The sequence below is a fragment of the Gracilinanus agilis genome, chromosome 2 (assembly GCF_016433145.1).
Source record: "Gracilinanus agilis isolate LMUSP501 chromosome 2, AgileGrace, whole genome shotgun sequence".
Classification (NCBI taxonomy): Eukaryota; Metazoa; Chordata; class Mammalia; order Didelphimorphia; family Didelphidae; genus Gracilinanus; species Gracilinanus agilis.
In genome coordinates this window covers 390,008,541-390,023,373 of record NC_058131.1, presented here as the reverse complement: position 1 = coordinate 390,023,373, position 14,833 = coordinate 390,008,541, and the positions used below count along the sequence as shown (strand labels likewise).

The following is a 14,833-nucleotide window of genomic DNA, read 5'->3' as shown; positions in this document are numbered from 1 at the left end:
AATATAATTGAATATTACTATACTATAAAAAATAGGTGGGTTTTTGGTTTTATATGATTATTCACTTACAAAAATGAACAATATGGAGATATGTTTTGCATAATACGTGTGTGAAACCCAGATCAAACTGCTTGCCAGCTCCGGGAGAGGGGAAGGAAGAAAAAGGAGACAATTTGGATCATATAACTTTGGAAAACTTATGTGGAAATTTGTTATTACATGTATTTGGTAATAATTAACTTTTTTAAAAAGGAGATAGGAATGCTTGCTTTTGCAACACATATACCAAAATTGGAATGATGCAGAGAAGATTAACATGAAAGAATAACGTGGAAATTCATAAAGAGTTCTTTATTTTTAAAAAAGAGAAAATTTATTTTTTTTAAATAGAAAATAGGATAAATGCAGAGAAACACAGGAGGACTTACATGAACTGATGCAAAGCAGAGTAAGCAGCTGGGAAAATAATATGCACAATAACTAAAGCAATGTAAAGAGAGCAAAAAACACTAAAATAATAGGAATTGCAGAATTATGGTGACCTGCCTTGAGCTCCCAAAAAGATATATGACATTTTGCAGAAATAAGAAACCATAAGGGTTGAATGCTAAATACAGTCTGATGCCTACATTTCAAATGGCTTACTATCTAGCATATGTATTTGTGTTTATGTGTGTGTGTGTCATTATATACTTACACATTCTACACATAGTCACACCAAAAACTGTACAGTCATATATAAGGTATGGGTATATATATACACATACACATATACATATACATATACATATACATATACATATACATATACATATACATATACATATACATATACATATACATATACATATATACACACAGGGGACAGCTGGGTAGCTCAGTGGATTGAGAGTCAGGCCTAGAGACTGGAAGTCCTAGGTTCAAATCCGGCCTCAGACACTTCCTAGTTGTGTGACCCTGGGCAAGTCACTTGACCCCCATTGCCCACCCTTACCACTCTTCCAACCTAGGAACCAATGCACAGAAGTTAAGGGTTAAAAATACACACACACACACACACACACACACACACACACACTGTAATGCAAGGCGGCTAACAGAAACTTTTTGCTTCTGTAATTTCTAATGGTCACAAAAAGTCAGTTAGAAGTCTTAGAATCTTCAGAAAGTCAGTTGGAACTTGAAACTATAAATAGAGGTAAAGTTCCAAAAGACGGGGCTTTTGCCTTCTGGCTTTCGCTGTGGCTGGAGGCTTTTTTTTTTTTTTTTTTTTTGCCTTTCGGCCTTGGCCTGTGCTTATTTTGTTTTGGGAAAATTTGGACCTATCTCATTTCTCTGGACCTCTCCCTGATCTCCCATCTCCATCCCTCCCCTTCCCCTGAATTTCCTTTGGGTCCTGGGTGGAAGGGAGGGCTTGGTGATTGAACATTGTGGGTTTTAGTTTCTTTAGATAATTAGAGTACCCTCAAATAAGCTACCCCTAGATTTGATAAAGACTTTACTTAAAAGGCAGTCAAATCTTCCTGACTGGGAAAGCCGGACTCTCTCTGTCTAAACCTCTCCGCGATCCATCCCCCACCCTCACCCCTCTCCCCAGCAGCAGTTAGAAAACTCTGAACCCCTCTCCCCTTCTGACTGACCCTGATATTAATAAATCCCCTTGTTACCTATTCAAACCCTCTGGTGAGTCATTGTGTCGAAAATTAAGACAAGGGCTCAAGGGGAAGGACTCATTTTTATTTTATTTCTTGAAAGAACTGTGGCATCCATCTCGGCAGGAAGTACCTACTCAAGATTTCCTCCAGCCATCAGTTTAACTGGCAGGGAGGGACCCTCTCGACCCCCCGTCAAGAGACTTTGAAACTAATGAGAGAAACTCTCCAGGCTAAACCTAAATATTTCTTACTGGCCCTAATTTCCTCCCTGTATTCTCTGTCTCAAGCCTCAGAGAATAAACCTGTTTGAGCTGCCCTCTCCTATATACCCCATTTCCTTTATCTCCTATATACCTTCCCTTACCTTCTTTCCTCCTCCAATCACCTTATAATCCCCTATAGCCCCATTATCCTTCCTCACACCCAAATTGTCTTCATTTGACCCACTCAGATTATTTTATTTACTTTTTTGATAACAACACACACATATGTACAATATATATGTATATACATATACACACACATACATATACATCTATGTCTTATATGTGACTGTATGGTTATTAGGACAGAGTAAGGGGCAGTCATGTTTTTTAGTATTGGGATAGGATTAGGATCCAGAGTCTCATGGAGTAGTATGAGTTTTATTACTGGAATAGGACTGAGTAATCTCAGGCAATCTCAGGCGCTGATAGGTACATACAGAAGGGATTCAAGGAAATAAATTAAACAGGATGACAGTGAAGGCACAGCTTGTCTTCCTTGCCTGTTTACAGTGAAATTTAATTTTAAGGATCAGAGAGATAAAATAATTTGCACTGATTGTCTAAGTGCTTCTTTGCAAGAAAATCTGACTTTTGAAAGGATATTAGATCTCATGGAGGGATAAGACAAAAGGGAAAGGGAGAGAAGAAATGATGAGTGTCCTTGCAGCAGCAATTAATGTAGGGCAGATTAAGATAAAGTTAAGAGAGGTTTGTGTGCACCTGCTCATTCACTGGGTTGTGCATCAATTAGGGAATAGAGGAACAGCATGGCATATTGGAAAGAGTACTGAACTGAGAGACAGGAGAAGCCTGGGTTTGAATCTCGCCTAACATACATATTGCTGTGTGCCAAGGGGCAAATCATCTTACTTCTCTAAACTTCTGCCTCCTTATCCATAAAATGGGGAATAATAAAAGTACTTACCTCATAGAGTTGTTGGGAAAAAACAAATGAGGGGCAGTTAAGTGGCACAGTAGATAAAAAGCCAGACCTGGAATCTGGCGGACCAATTGAATTGGGTTCAAATCCAAACTCAGACACTTCCTAGCTGTGTGACTCTGGGCAGATTACTAAATCTTGTTTGCCAAAAATAGAACAAATTTTAAAAAATGAGATATTTGTAAAGTTTGCAAGCCTTACAGTAATATATAAGGTCTATCTATCTGTCTGTCTGCCTATGTATATACATATATATCTGTGTGTGTGTGTATAAATTATGTATATATACAGACATACACACACAGGTATTTGTATGCATTCATGTTTATATATATATTGGAAGATAGCTTCCAGATGGAGTTACTTCTGTATGTGTGTACATATGTGTATATATACACATATATAATATACATGATAGATAGGTATATCTATACATATATAATATGTGTATGCATATCACATGATATAGAGAACTAGCCTTGGAAACAGAAAGACCTGGGTTCAAGTCCTGTATTTGACACATATTAATCTTGTGAATCTGGACATTGTGGCCTTGGACAAGACATTTAACTTCAGTGTGATCTGAAAAATTCTTTAAGACTATAAGTTGCAGAAAAGTTGCTGATGTGCATTGGTAAAGGGAGATTCTCTATATGAAAGCATAGATCCGGTTCTTATTGAGACAGACAGACAGATAAACCGACTATTACTTTTATAAAGCTACACTGATGTTTACATTTCGAAGCATTCAAATTGCTCGGCCCTCTGTGGAGGCAGAGAGTGAGTGTCCTATCTTTTGATATAAGTACCATCTTCTAAAGTGAAGAAGCATATAACTCCTTTTTTGTCCTCACATTTTCTTTATTTGTTTTTAAATCCTTACCTTTTGTCTTAGAATGCAATACTGCATATTGGTTCCAAGGCAGAAGAATGGTAAAGGGCTTGGCAATTGGAGTTAAATGACTTGCTCAGGGTCACATGGCTAGGGAATATCTGAGGTCAGATTTGAACTCAGGACCTTCCATCTCTAGACCTGGCTTTCCATTCACTGAGCCATCTTGCTGCCCCTGTTCTTGTACTTTAAAAAGCTTTCTACTTTTGTCCTTGCTACTCTGCTACCAAAACCAACAGCTATTTCCAGAAATGTAGATTAGTCCATCTGCCAGACCAATGTTAATAAAAGTTAGCTATTGGGGGGCAGCTGGGTGGCTCAGTGGATTGAGAGCCAGGCCTAGAGGTGGGAGGTCCCAGGTTCAAATCTGGTCTTAGACATTTCCTAATTGTGTGACCCTGGGCAAGTCACTTAACCCCCATTGCCTACCCTTACCACTCTTCTACCTTGGAGCCAATACACAGTATTGACTCCAAGACAGAAAGTAAGGGTTTAAAAAAAAAAAAGTTAGCTATTGTTCCTAAGAGGTGTCTAAGTCTTTTTTTAGCATTGAAAATGAAAGGGAGAGGGGAGATTGTGGGATTTCTTGAAGGAGTCTCCCCATGTCCTGTTTGTCTGTGTTTTCTATATTCCTTTAATAAAATTCCATTAGCCTTTTATTTGCAACACATGTTTTTTTGCCTACACCACTCTTCCCCTGAAAATACCCCTAGGGATGGAAGCATTGAGAGATAACTGGCCCATAAGTACCTGAACCTCGACATGCCGCATGCATGACAGACTCATCATTTTCCCTCAGAACTGCTTCTGTTCTCAACTTTCCTCTTTCGACTGTGTCACCACCATCTTTTGAGTTGGCTAGGCTGGAAACCTCCATGATCTCTGTTGTTGCTTTCTTTTATTGCAGACAGTTAGTTAGCTCCCAAGTCTTGTTACTTTTATTTCTATAATATGTGTCCCCTTCCATCAAGTTCTATTTGATGCCTGAGTGTGATGTAGAAGTGATTCTGAACCTTTGAAGGTTGTGACATCAGAGTGTGAGTTCTGGCCGATTTCTGCCATCCTGTAAAGGCCTCTAGTCCAGCAACAATAGCCACTTATTTCTGCTTTTCAAGGACCAGCCTGTCTAAACTCATCGACAGTAGGCTGATCTCTTAGAGATTAATTCTTTAGTGATAGCAAACTATGAAACAAAGAACAGTTCAAGCCAGCCTTCAGTCCTGGGTGGCATCCTTCTCCACTGCTATAAAAGTGGTAGAATGTTGAATAAGGGAACAGAAGGTGCTAAAAAAGGACAGCTTTTAGACCATCCGCACACATTATAGATGACGGTACCCTAAATGCGAGACCTTTGGCCAGTGATCAATGAGTGGATATACTACTGAGGCAATGGGTCTGAAATATATCAGCTGTTACATTCTTAGAGTAAATTCACCTAGAAGACAAGAAGGCAGTTGGCTAAATTGAGAACCAGTTCACAAAGGAGTTAGCAAAGTTGGCTTTATCAAACATCTGGAGACAATAAGAAACTCATTTCATAGGATTAGAGGTCATCTTCTATTGCACTGCTCATGATAAGCATTTGCAGAAAGATTCCCGTGATGATGACAATAATGAAAATAATAATAGCTAATAGCTAACATTTATGTGAACAGCTGGGTGATACAGAGGAGAGAGGGCTGGACGTGGAATCAGAAAGACTTTTCTTCCAGAGTTCAAATCAAGCTTCAGACCCTTATTAGCTGTGTGACCCTAAGCAAGTCACTTAACCCTGGTTACCTCAATTTCCTCATCTGTAAAAATGAGCTAGAAAAGAAAATAGCAAACTGCTCCAGTACTTTGCCAAGAAAACCTCAAATGGGGTCACAAAGAGTCAGACACACCTGAAACAACTGAACAAGTAGCACTTACTATGTGCCAGGCACTGTGCTAAGCATTTGACAAATCATGTCTCATTTGATCCTCACAACAACTCTGGGAGATAGGTGCTATCTCTATTTTACATATGGGGAAACCGAGGCAATCAGAGTTTAAGTGATTTCATCTCTTAAACCAAGAGATTAAGTGCCTGAAGTTGCATAGCTAGTAGGTGTCCGAGACCACACTTGAACTCAGGTGTTCCTGACTTCTAGCCTGGCACTCTATCCACTGTACTGCCTAACAATAATAAATAAAAACTAGTAGCATTTACATGCATTTTAAAATTTACAAAACACTGTACATATATATTAAAAACATAAACTATAGGGGGCAGCTGGATAGCTCAGTGGATTGAGAGTCAGGCCTAGAGACAGGAGGTCCTAGGTTCAAATCTGGCTTAGCCACTTCCCAGCTGTGTGACCCTGGGCAAGTCACTTGACTCCTATTGCCTACCCTTACCACTCTTCCACCAAGGAGCCAATACACAAAAGTTAAGGGTTTAAAAAAATAGCATAGAAAAAAAATATACTATATATGTAAAAACTCATTTGATTATTGATCATTGATAACTACATTTTTCTTTCATCAGTTAACCAACAGCTCCATCTCTTGGCTTCCAGACTTTTTTTCAAGACAGTTCAAATTCTCCTTTCTGCAAGAGGCCTTTCCTGATCATCCCCTTAGGATTCCCTCCCATATATACTGTTTCTTCCCTGCATGTGCACAGCTGTTTACATATTTTCTCCCCCATTAGAATGTGAGCTCTTGGAGGGAAGGGACTTCTTCATATCCCCAAAGTTTAACACAGTGCCTCCCACATAGTAGGCTCTTAATAAATGTTTGTTGACTGCTTCCCTTTCATATCCCATCCAGCCAACTGCCTCAGGGCCATTTTGCCATCTTCATGCCATTTTTCTGCCTCTTATTCTGGGCATCATAATTAAATTGATGATATCTTTAAGTTTGAAAAGGGTTTGTAAATTCACTGCCCTATCAACTAAATATCTCTGATCTCCTAGACTTATACTTCTTTTTTAAAACTCTTACTTTCCATCTTAGAATCAGTGCTGTGTATTAATTCTAAGGCAGAAGAGTGGTAAAAGCTAGGCAATGGGGATTCAGTGACTTGCCCAGGGTCACACAGCTAGGACGTGTCTGAGGCCAGATTTGAACTGAGATCTTCCTGATTCCAGACAAGGTGCTCTACCCTCTATGTCACCTAACTTCCCTAGGCCATATTATTCTGACTAGTGAGTTAGCTAAGGAAAACTCATGGTCCTCTATATACAGACAGCCTAGAACTCATACCATGCTTCACTTCATCCAGTTATCTACTCCAGTCATTTGGCCTATTGCAATGAGTGCCATCATCCCACCTTCTCCCACCTTCTATTTTCCATCCATTGCTCGAGGAATATCAATCACCTCAAAACTATCATTGTTTCTAGAAAGGAGTTGTCAACAAACTGTCCTGTTGCTCCATTCACCATGTTAGTGACTTCCCATGCCCATACCAAAGTATTTTCCTCTGATCACCACTCCCGTTTATGTGTGGTCTGCCTCTACTAGTCTTGCTATTGTATTTGTATCTCCAGGATTTACTAAGTTCTTGGTACATATTAAGTACTTAATAAATGTTTTTAATTCATTCATTCATTCTCCTAAATCAATATTTGTTACAGATAAGGTAAAGAAATTATACAAAGAATTTAAAAGAACCCTCTAAATTATACTTTTAAACATTTTATTAATTTATTTATTTGTTGGCTACATCAAAATTCCCAGGCATCTGCTTCTCTCTCCTCCTGCACTGGAGAAGGCTTCAGTTGATCAAAAAAAAGTATACATAAACTATGTTTTTCATGTTTATATTTATCTGTTCTTTCTCTGGAGATAAACATTCACAAGTTATTCTTCAAGCATTAATTCTATAGCTGCATATAATGTTTTCTTGGTTCTACTTGTTTTGCTTTTCATAATTTCATCTTAGGTCTTTCCATGTTTTTTTAAAAAATTAACCTGCTCATTATTTCTTACAACACAGTAGTATTCCATCACAGTTATTTGCCACAACTTGTTCAACCATTCCCCAATTGATGGGCATCCCCTCAATTTCCAGTTCTTTGCTACCACAAAGAGAACTGCTATAAATATTTTAGAACATATAAATTCTTTTCCTTTTTCCCTGATCTCCTAGGGAGAACACTCTAAATAAAATCAAAAGGAACTTTAATATTTAATGACTTCAGTGCAAAGAAGTGCATCAAATATTTTGGGAAACATGTTTCAGAAATAAAAATCAGAGAGGTCAAAGGCCTTTATAGTCTACAGATAAAACTTTATGCCTACATATAGTGAATATTTTCTTTGAGAAGAGTTGGGCAATACCAGACATAGTAAACATCACTGGAAAATAAATTAATCATATTTTAACAGATAGGAAATGACTGTTTGGTGATGTGGAGTCATTTTCAGATCAGCTGCCTATGTAATCAAACATTTATCAGAACAAAGATCCAAACCAATTAAAAATAAAACTGAGAAGTAGCTGTGACACCTAATGGAGAGAATTCCAATCTGACCTATTTAAACAGGATTCTGATCCAGAAAAAAAAGAGAAATGTATTAAAGAACAGATATTGACAAAGAATACAGCTGTTTTCTTTCCTTTTTAAACTTTTATCTTCTATTCTATTAACAACTCTAAGACAGAAGAGCAAAGACTAAGCAAATGGGGGCAAGTGACTTGTTCAGGGTCACAAAGCTAGGAAGCACCTGAAGTCAAATTTGAAACCAAGTCTTCCTGACTCAGACTTGCCACTCTATCCACTCTACCACTGATTCAAAGCTATCAAATGACCATGAGAAAATAGAAACCAGGTTAGCCAGCACATATTTTTGATTCTTGCAGAAGGAAAAATCTGGCAATGAAGGGCTATGGAGGATGCTTCCCCCAAATTCTACCTCCTCTATCTTGCAAGTTCACAAAGAGGATATAGATGCAGAGAAAAGAGCAATGTAACCTTGAGTATAATAATGTGAAAGTAAAGAAAACTCCCTCCCTAGCTCCAAAAGCCAAAATTATTTTTGTTGACTATTTGCTTCCCTAATGAGCTACTTGGTAGAGAATATATATATACATTGCTTCTGGCTGAGGGGCTGGAACAGCAGAAGCCTGAGAGAGCAAGTAGAAGCTTAAAGCCTATTGAAGGAGAGCATGTTAGAATAAAGACTATGAGAAGCCTCCTGATGACAGGTGTCATTTCTTTGAACCCTTTCATGTTACACTGCCCCTGTCCTTGAACAGGACCCCAGACAAGCCTGCTATAAAGGGCAACAGTGATTTAGAAAACAAATTTATCTGCTCATTCAATAGAAATGGCCCTAAAACAAAGGTGAGAACAACAATGGAACCAGATCAAGTATACACAGCTAACACCTATGCTGAAGGTGACAAAGTTCTGTTGACATTGAGGCATTGATTTTTGAGATATATGAAAGAATGCTTGGAAAACATCACAAACCTTTTTGTTACCCACTCCCCATAAAGGGCTATTAAGGAAATATTAATAACTATTGACTCATATAGCCTTTCTTGGTCCCAATCACTGCTAATGCCTTCCCTTGAAGGTTGTCAGGTTGTCAAGTTCCCTATATTTTTGTCTTTCTTTGCAACCTCAGTGCTTAGCACAGTGCCTGGAACATGGTACGTAGTTAATAATTGCTTGCAAAATCTTATGTGGGAATAATCTCCACATATATGGAGGATATCTTTAATGAAAGTATGGGAAGAGATGTTTTACAAATAATGTTTTTTAGTAGAACATATCTTTACAGATGTTTAATTGACTGAAAGGTCAATTGCAATGGAATACAAGATTCCAGCTTATTGTTTGTGATGAATAACCCATAGACCTGACTAATCAATATACATATTAGACAAATATCTTCATAGAGACAATAAAATGGACCCAGATTTGATTAGGAGGAGACTAGGCTTGATTGCCTTTGAGTTATTGCATAATGGTTCTAATGATTCCAAGCATCTTCTTATTACAAGGGCTCATTTTTCAGCATCAATTTTATTTTTGTTGACGCCTTATGACTACAAACCATAGAATGTCGCAGTCTCCAAAAAATTAAATTCGTGAAAATCAGAGTTAACATCTGGTTAATATATTAGGACACAGGAAAGCCTTGATCCCCACAATCACTCCAACAAAACTCTAAAAATGCTCCAGAACCAATAATCATAAAGAAAACTAAAGAGAAAAGTCTATGAGCTCTACAGTCAACTTCATACTACACAAGAAAACTTTCAGAAACCTGGGGAGGCTCTGAGTAGAGATAAACCAGGGTTGATGGAAGGCAAAACATATAGACAGACTGGATCCATGATGGGAACTGGGGCCAGACTAATGCCCAAAACAGGCAGCCCGTCCCTGAGCCATAGCTCTATTAGAACTAGAGGGAAAAGTGAAAATAGAAAAAAATGTATTAATCACTTCCTGATGGTGCCAAAGACTTTGGCGACAAGAACTTTCTTTTCAGGGTCATCAGTAGCTGTTGCTGTAGCATCTGCTTGAGCAGTTACCAGATGACACCTCCACAGGGCTTACTTCCCAGGATAATGGCTATGGGGGGTTGGAAATATTGCTGCTTCAAAGGCAATTAGGTTTAGGTCCTGGGTTGTCCCCAAAAGGGGTTGAGGGGAGATAGTGGTGGTAGTGGTAGTTTGGCTTTACTGTAACATGTTACTTCTTTTCTCTCCCTCAGGGTGCCTCGGTGTTTTGGCTATGATGGCCTCCTTGCTCTGTGAGTGACATTTGGTTGGTAGCCAGGAATGGCTGGCCCATTTCCCACAGGAGTTACTCTCCTAGATGATGGTTATGAAGTAGGATGGTTGATATGGGAGGTGCTCCTCTGCTCATTTGTTTCTTAGTGGCAGTTGGTCAGAGATCATTGCTGGGGGTGATGAGTAAGGTAGGCTCCTTCTCCACAATGATTTCTCCCTTTAGTGATGGTTGTGGAGGCTGGACTAGAAACATGTCTGATGGCTTGGAGATCATTGCTATTCGCAAAACTCTTGGACTCATCAAATATCGTCTTCAGTGTCTGACAGGAGATAGAGGCGGTTCAATTTGCCTGGCATGTACTGCCTCCTTTCTGTCCCTCAGGGTGCCCTGCTGCTTCAGTTAGGTGGCTTGCCTGCCCTATGAGTACCAGTCGGTGGGGATGACTGATTCCTTTTCCATAGGAGTTGCTTTCCTGGCTATGAGAAAGAAACTAAAAGCAGTGTCTGAAAGACACTGCCACTCCTAAGTCTCCTGTGCCCATCATACATATCAGAGAGACCACTACCACTCCATGGAAGTACCAGAATATTGGATCTCTTCTATTCGTTCCTTCTCATTGTCATTTCAGCAATATGCTACTTGGTCTCCCTACCCTGATTTTCTCCTTCCATTTAATCCATCCTTGGCACACTGTCATGGATTTTCCATCTGTCTTTTATAGTTGTTTCCCTACTAGACTATAAGCACCATGATGGTAGGGATACCATCATCTGTGGATCCCAAGTGTCATGTATATCTTATGATGTTTAGTTGAATTAAGGAAACAAGAAGGTCACCTTGTAACATCCTAATGGGCTTCGCTGTGAGGAAATCCTTGTCAATTAGGCAGACTAGAGATACCGATTCAGACATCCATGAATTCTTCCATTAATTTCCCTTCACTCTAACCAAATTCCTCCTTTTAATTTACCTCCTTAAATTTACCTTAAATTACCTCTATCACCTTTTGGCAAGGTATCTCAAAGACCTTTCCAGGAAGTAAAGAATAGTGATGTGGATCTTCATAAATATCTTCTGGAGACTATATTCCAAGGACTATGTTTCTCCCTGACAGTTCCTTCTAGCTCTGATATTCTGTGCTCTAAGATCTCTTTCGGTTTTTATATTTTGTGTTCTAAGGTCCCTTCCAGCTCTAAAATTCTAAAATGCTCTCCATTATCAAATCCATCCTAGAGGTGACATTCAATATGTGAGGAACAAATATTTGAAAAGCACTTAGCACTGTGTCTGGCACATAATAAGTATTAGATAAGTATAATATATTTAGGGTGGTTTGAGAGGCAGAATATTAGAGTTAAAAGGACAAAAATCAATGTCGTCATTGTAATTTATTTATTTATATGTATTGATTTTTGTCCTTTTAACTCTTTTAATATTCAGCCTCTCGAACTACCCTACCTCCTACTTCCTTGGGTATAGTTCTCATCCAACATGCTCAACAAACTCACTAGGGGGAGCTCCAGGGCCCCCTGTCTCTCATTTCTTCCTAGGGCTGCTGGGGCCTGGAGGAGAAGGCCCTCCTCAGCAGTGGATGCAAGCCCTAGTTTCTTTGGCTTGGGAGCCTATCCACAGCTTGGAGCAACATCTCAGCTGGAAAGAATGTCCGGCTCTGGCCAGAGTTTCTGGCTGACAGAGAACAACTGGGAAACAGGTTGCAATGCAGCCTGGTCTCCTTCCCCTATCCCACTTCCTTTCTTTGCCCACTCTGAGGGCTCAGTAAAGAGAGATGGGGTAACATCTCCAAGATGGACACCCAACTCCAGGCTATGGTTAATCCTTGAAAGCCTAGTCTGCCTCCAACTCTTTGGGCAGCTTTAGACTTGCACCTGAACCTCTTTTGGACCTTAGTTTTTGCTTGACTGAATTAATCAATCCCAGAGGTTGAGCATTTGCTCGGTTCACCCCTTTATTACAAGCATTATGATGGAATAAAAAATAATCTAATACCTGGATTGGACTGAATTCTCCCTACCCTTTTCTCCTCCCCCTCCACCCCCCACTGCCCTTGGCCTAGATTCCACTCAGCCTTCTTTGAGTAATTCACAGTCTAGACAGGCAGACAAAATTCACACACACACACACACACACACACACAAACACAAACACATACACACACATATATACATATATACATATATTATTTATTTGTTTGTTTGTTTGTTTAACTCTTACCTTCCATCTTAGAATCAGTACTATGTATTGATTCTAAAGCAGAAGAGTGGTAAGGGCTAGGCAATGGGGGTTAAGTGACTTGCCCAGGATCACACAGCTAGAAAGTGTCTGAGGTCATATTTTAACCCAAGATCTCCCATCTCTAGGCCTGAACCTCAATCCAACGAGCCACCCAGCTGCCTCCAAAATTCATATTTAGACACTTATGTGAATGCTTTATTTTGGTATGTGTGTGGCCCCCTCTACCAGCTCTGATTCTGATTCATATTTTTACATCCTATTTGCCTCTTGTCCCTGTCTTTCCATCAATCCTTAGAAGACCCAGCTAATCTATTCTTCCCCTAGTTCCTTTAATCTCAGTGAAGCATTTAACTGGCTATCTGTTTAGCCCTTTGTTTCACCTCATGACTAGGCACACCTATTTTTCCAGTCACTTATATTCTTAATGCCCCTTTCTCATTATGTCCCCAGGAACTCATCACCCTACAAGATGAAATGAGCCTCAGAACTTACATCACATCAGTACAATCTGCCCCTGAAAGCCCTCTGAATGAAGAACAGACAGGTGAGCTCTTGCCAGAACCTCCATGGAAAGAGAAGACTCATTTCTTCATTTCCCAACCCCTACACAGCTTTGGACTTTATCATGCTCCTTCAGGAACTTTTTCTACCTCCAACTTTGCAGGTTCCTTTAATATATTGTTTTCCTCATGAGACTATACGATCCTTGAGGGCAGAAATTATCTTTTTTTTTCTTTTCATAGTTGCATCCCAGTGCTTAGCACAGTGACTGACACAAAGTAAATGCTTAGTAAATGTATTTTGACTAATCAGTGGCAACCTACTTGGATCCACTCACTATGTATTTTTTCCAGTGTTCAGGGAAGAGTAAGACCTCTGGTTTGAAGGATTCATGAGCCTTTTTCAGGGCTGCTCATCCACCTGTGGCTCCAAAAAGTTGTAGTATTCACAGAGGCCACACTCCAATAAAACCATCTTGACAGATGGGCTGAACCAAGTTGAGAACAGGCCACAAATCCATCATTGATTTAGAGGGATGTCTACCCCAAGCATGTGAAGACTCCTCACCCTTCTCCACCCTCCTCCCTACCTCAAGACTGAAGCAGGTGCTGTGAAACACTTAGAGCTTAGTGAGACATTTTAGGGTTATGGTTAGGGTTAGAATTAGGGTTAGGGTTAGGGTTAGAAGTTGTCATGAATTTAGGGTTAAGGTTAGAGTTAGAAATTTAGGGTTAGGGTTAGTGTTAGAAATTGGTGAATTTAGGGTTAGGATTAGGGTTAGGGTTAGAAATCAGCTTAAAGTTATCTAATAATGCAAATCTATGTTATCTAAGAGTCCAGAGAGGATTTATTAGAAGCAATTTTTTAAAAAATGCAGATACTTGGGGACAATTTGAAAGATGAGGCAGAAGAGTGGAGAATATCCATCAAAGTTCCTCAATAGGGTGATTGAAGTAGCAGAGGATGTGCTTGACTTTGAAAATTTAAATGAACACAATCTCTAACATATAAAGAGACAATTTGTGAAAGGCAGTAACATACCTATTAGATCATATTTTAATCTTCAATGCCCAGACTGGGAAATGCTAAGACTGGAAGATTCAAGAAAAATTGCAACTTACGTATTTACAGGTAATAAAGAAATCTTATATGAAACGGATGAAATAATAAAAGAACTTAAAACCAAACTCAAGGAGGCAAATAACACAAACAAAAATTAATTGAGTAAATAAAAATATAGACGCACAAAAAATTATACACAAAACCAAGGAACAGGAAAATGATGAAATGAAATTACACAAAGATGTTGAGGAAATGTGAAGTAAGGTTTATGGAACAATGGATAAAGATATAAGGGGAGAACAGAATGGAGATAATTGTAATAACTGTGATAATTAGATTGTCTACCCATCTTTAGATTTAATCACCAAAGGTGAGAACACCTCTAATTCTGGGAGGTCCATAGCCCACGTGTGCTAGAGTGGGTGATGAATCAGAATCAACTGACTGCCCCCTAGGCAGTACTATGAGAATTGTCTGTTGTGATTGGACACACAATTAGAAGGGAGGTACAGGAAGTGATGCATAAATGACCCCTTTAAAAAGAGGGA

At 39.2% G+C, this 14,833-nt stretch overlaps 1 pseudogene; it reads left to right on the top strand.

The window, feature by feature from the left end:
- Positions 1 to 265: 265 nt before the first annotated feature.
- LOC123238449 lies at positions 266 to 359 on the top strand (annotated as a pseudogene).
- Positions 360 to 14,833: the final 14,474 nt, after the last annotated feature.